Consider the following 5790-nt stretch of genomic DNA (forward strand, 5'->3'; position numbering starts at 1 on the left):
CTATGGACAGAGGAACCTGGCAGGCTACAGTCCATGCGGTTGCAAGAGTCAGACAGGACTGAATGAGCAAACACACATTTTATCCACATGAAACAGCAAAGGGGCCCATGATGACGTGAGAGCTGGGCCTTCCACTCATCTTCAGGCACCCATTAATCCCCCGAGTGACCATAGGAAGTTGTTTAAGCTCCTCATCTTTAGAAACTCTGTTCATGTGGGCTGGGAAGACCCAGAGGAATCGGGTGGAGAGGGAGGTGGGAGGGGGGATTGGGATGGGGAATACGTGTAACTCTATGGCTGATTCATATCAATGTATGACAAAACCCACTGAAAAAATAAAATAAAGTATTTACCAAAAAAAAAAAAAAAACTCTGTTCATAAAGCTTTCCTTGGATTCAGTGGGATCGTATACGTAATGGACCAGACAGCGTGCTCGGTACATTAATAGATGCTTAATAGATGCTGTTGTGTTTGGTTTCCAAGACTTGATTTGGATGTGCAGTGGTACATCAAATGCCTCCAGATGATTTGCTCAGGCTCTGTCACTCCTGAGAGTTACTAAACTACTTAATTACTGCCAAGACTTTAATTGGAAGAAAATAATCCCGTTTAGAACTTCTAATAAGTACCTATACATTGGAAACTTTCCAGTGTAGACTAAATTACTCTTAGTCCCTCTCAGGACAATCCTATGTCCTCCAAAATCTCTGTACCTTGACTATAGTCATTGTGTAAATTCCTGACAGTCTTAAATAATTGATGGAAGAAAAGAAAAAAGAACCTCATACCGTTAGCAAGATTGGATTTAGACTCCCACAAGCCTAATTACCTCCCTGAAAAGTACTCTGTACTTTTTGGCTCCATCCTCTTCACATAATTAGCTACAGCCTTGATTTTTGTTTCTTCTCATTACCTGAATGTTATACCTTCAAAATAGGTGTGGATGGTGCATTATTACCTTTTCATCCAACACTAATATAGGCACAATTATATGATATCAACACTTCGTCTTCAGAAGCGATTTGTTTTCTAAAGTGCTTGATAACTATACCTGATTTCATTATTTGTTTAAGGAGATGCCCATTGAAACACATTTCTAGTCTACTGTCCTGTTTGTTCATAGTCTGTAGCTTGCTGCAGGTGAATTATAAGCGATTAGGTCTTTCTCACATAATCACACTCTTTCTCAGTATAACTGAAGTTATTGCATTTGTTACCTTCAAGAAAAATATAATTTTCGAAAGGCAATTAGGAACTAGAATGAACTTTAATTTCCTTTATTCACTAAGAGATGGCAGAAAGAATATTGATGGTATGTAGAGATTAAGTGGGTTAACTAGATATAATGAAGGCTGAGAGTTTTGAATGACACAATGATTTTATCATTTTAAAATGATTTGTGTGGCCTCCTATTGTATCAGTATTGTCTGTTTGGGCCTTAAAAAAAATCCAGTGCTCACCTGATTAACGTGGCAGTGCTAATTTTCATTCAGGATGCTTGGCATTTCTGTTCCTACCGTGATGGATAAATCATTTAGAGGACATAATACTTAATAACCTTTAACAAAACCTCAAACTGTAATCTCTCAGAATTACTCCCTGAATACAGTTCTTCCTTCTGCTTATGCTGAACCTTTATACAGCTATGAAATATTAATAACTCCTAAGAGAGATGGCTAGATTTTATTGTATGTTAGAAGGAATCCTTTTTTTTCCTCTGAGAGCCCAAGATTTAAATTGAATAGTCTATCCAAGGATCTCAACCTCCAAGACGTCTTTAGAAGTAGAATGATCCAGAAAAACCACTTTGTGTAGACTCAAATTTTCACCTTTTCTAGAGAACTTACCTTGATACTGATGACATAAAAGTGATGTGAATGCATCCTTCTCGCCTATCTGGGGTATGACAGGTGACTCCCCCACATTTCCTCACCACCTCCTAAAACCCACGTGTCTCTATACCCACATATGTCATAGTCCAGCTGATTAGAATACTTGGCCCATAAGCTCTATCTACCTTGCACCAGAGTTAACAGAGCTAACCCTTAGGATTTCCATCTGTAATACTTCTGAACTCAGTCTTTGTATATAGACTTCATAAACACCTGATTTGATCTCATCTGTCTTTTTCTGTTCTTGATCAGTTCTGACTGGAGACCCACAAGTGCACGAACTTACGTTAGCCCTGACGCAGCCCTCTAAGACTCTACTTTATACCCATGTAGCCATGGGTAGGGCTTTAAAATCCCACTGAAATGTAAAAACAAGAAGAGAAACGCATGTCCCAGGTGCTACTTTAACAGTAATTATCTCTCTTCTCAGAAATGTTTTAATTTCCAAAATGATGTGTAGCTCCTTAACTATTGACTATTCATTCAATGTGTATCTTAAACATGGACATGGGACAGATATCTAGATTATTCGGATCTAGATCTCTTTCTGATAGTAGATTTACAAGAAAGTTTCCCCTTTATAAATTCAATCCAAATCTATGCATGCTCTAACTGTGCGTCGATGTTTGGTTTTGGTCACTTCACATAGGGAGAGGGACTACACCTAGAATGTGGTTTGTATATTAAGGCTGATGACGCCATAGAAGCACCAAACAAGCTGAAGGGACCTGTTAAGCAGTGAGGCTCCAGGGAGAGAGCAAGACGCCCCCAAGCTGGTCCAGAAGCGACTTGAGAGGGAAGGGGGGACCAGGAGGTGGGGCTGCTGCAGAAGTCCCGAGTGTGGCTTGAACTTCCCACAGCGGCCACAAGAGGGAGCAGCGGGCCTTCGCGTCAACTGACCCAAACGTGGGGCCAACGGGGGAAAGGCGGGCGAGGCTTCAAAGGCATCGCTGGACAAACATCAGTAACCCTGAGACACGCCCGTTACCATGCGTGAAGCAGGTGAGCCGTGCTAGCTCGATGCCCGAGGAAGGGCACCCGACGCCGGTGCGCTGGGACGACGCAGAGGGATGGGGTGGGGAGGGATGAGGGAGGGGTGTTCAGAACGGGGCGGGGGGGCACGCACACCTGTGGCTGATTCCTGGTGATGTACGGCAAAAAGCATCACAATGTTTTAAAGTAACCATCCTCAAATTAAAATAGATTAATTTAAAAAATAATAATAAACTGGGGCTTTTCCCCCCTAAGACCAAAAAAAAAAAAAAAAAAAGGCGGGGATGGGGTGGGGTTCAGGCTCTTACTACAATATTACGTGTTATAAACACATAGCTCAGATCTGAGTACACTTACCTCCCTGCAGCTTCCTTCCCTTAAGATTTCTGTGCATAGCAAGGACTTAGTTCCTGTGACCACACCTGGCTCGTAATTCCTGCTCCTCTGTGATTCTGGCTTGCATCTCACCTCCCAAGGCTATTTATGTCTTTTCCCTTGAATTTCATTGACATAAAAAATTCAGTCCGTCTACCTTACTGAAACAAAAGCTGAAACAAAAACGTCCCACCTCCACAAGACATTTGCCTTTGTGTCATTTTTAAACATCTATTTTAAAAGTTTGAAAACTAAGGAAAAGAGAGCAAGCGTGGATGACTCTCATTGACTGGAATTTGCCACACCTCTAAACAGGCAGAAGTGCCTTTGTAAGCTTTTTCTCTATAAAAGAAAGCTGTCCCCATCTGATTATATGAAATTATACGTCTCAATAATCTAGTAAACACACACACACACATCCCAACACACACAGACAAGTAATGACACGTGGTGTGCTGATCTTGTTTCCTTGATGCTAAATAAGGAAATTTTGCATAAACTTGTCTTAGACTCGGAAGCCTCAGCAATTCTGATAGCCCCTTTTGGAAAATGAAGCTGAAAATTAAAAAAAAAAGGAGATCTCTCTAAATTAAATTTTATCATTTGTGTAAAATTCATGAAGTGGAGTTCTAACAGAAAGTATTCAAATTCTCTTTTCTCTAAACTTCTTTTCTTAGAAACAAACCAGAATCATTTCTGTTTATTCCTATGATATATATTCACATCTCACTTGCCCTAATGAAGTTTGGAACCGAGAGGTAAATGACTTTAACGATAGTGTCAAATTTGCATCATGAGTTGAATTAATTTGTAAACATTAAGCTTCTGATCCTCACTTGTAAGGCCATCACTGCTGAGCGTTTACCATAAGCAGCATATCTGGAGGCTTCAGAGTATTCCCTTAATCTAACTCTCAACAAGATTCCTACTGAAGAGGACTAGCTGATCCGTGTAATTGCTTGAACTTTGTCTTAGTTGTGTTGTGTGTTAGTTGCTTAGTCGTGTCCTAGTTAGGATATGAGTAATTTCGATGATTCAAATATAAATTTCAAGGTTTATTTTTCCCCAATTCTAGGATACATGGTTTTAGAAACAGCTTGTCCAGCTTTTCATGGAAGAAAATAAATATTTTGCATCATGAAGGAGTTTCATAGGACCGCCCAATACTAGAAAATATTCAAGATTAAGATGAACCAGCCTCATACAAATTTGCCAAGATATTAGGAGATGATTGTATATGAAAAAAGTTATAAACATCGGTTTCACATATAAAATTGAAAATATCATCTTGAACTTAAAATCTTTTGTCAGTGATCAATGATGATTCCATTTTCTTTTTTATTAATTAGTCTTTTAAATAATTTTTTAACTGCTACAATTTAAATGACTCTACTCAATGCTCTGTGTTGACCTAAAAGGGAAGGAAATCCAAAAGCGAGGGGAGATATATATATATATATGTGTGTGTATGACTGTATGATTCACTTTGCTATACAGCAGAAACAGAACATTGTAAAGCAACTATATTCCAATGAAAATATTTTGAATTAAAATAAATAAATAATGAGAAGTAGCTCCTTGCAAAATGTGCTAAAGAATCCCAATGAATCAATGAATCTTTATAATTAAGCATTTTACTTGTTCTTTCCTTGACTGAAAAAAGTGAATTTGATATTAAAACAGATTTTCACTTCTTGATATATATCCTTTAACCCAAACTACTGCTGACAGAGTAAATCAAATGCAGGATTTCTATAAATATTTTTGCAAATTTAAATAATTGTGAACAAGTTTATGTTAAAAAAAAAACAATAAAAGAGTTATAAACCTGGCTAGCTAGAGTTTGAAATTAAGACAAGAGATGTTTGTCTTAAGAATCCTAAGGTTTTCTCTTCAAGATCACTGGGGTCAGACTTCTTTTTAATTTTTGGTTAATTATTAATATAATATTTGACAACCTAATGTCCCCTCTGTTCCTCAGATCCCCTTATCTTCCAGATGGACATAAAAGCACCTACTTCAATAGTTTAGTTGTGAGAATTAATTTTAGTGAAATGATTTTAAGAAAAAAAAAAAGAAAAAAACAGTGCCTAATTCACTGTCGCACTTGATATGTAGTACCTATTATCATGATGGTATGATTGTACTTTCCAGCTGTTACAAAAACTGCAAGGTATTTTTTTCACCACTTCTAAAAATACATATTTTCTGAACTAATACATCAATCTGATAGCAAAACAAGTTTTAAGACTGTTTGGTTTGTATGTCTCAAGTGTATCCTTTATACTTAATACATACAGTATTCTCTATCCCTCTTTTTAATGCTCAGATACACATCATACAAATAAGCTATCACACACACAAAGAAAAGAATGTTTCTTCTTCCTGTTCTAAGGATGCTCCACTGCAGGAAATAAAACATTTTATGGAGAATTTATGTTATATATGTTACAAAATTTATTGCCAGATATATGCCAAATATAACTGAGTTTAAGGAAATTTTCTTCTTACAAAAGTCCCTGCAAATGT

Source organism: Muntiacus reevesi, chromosome 8 (assembly GCF_963930625.1).
Source record: "Muntiacus reevesi chromosome 8, mMunRee1.1, whole genome shotgun sequence".
Lineage (NCBI taxonomy): Eukaryota > Metazoa > Chordata > Mammalia > Artiodactyla > Cervidae > Muntiacus > Muntiacus reevesi.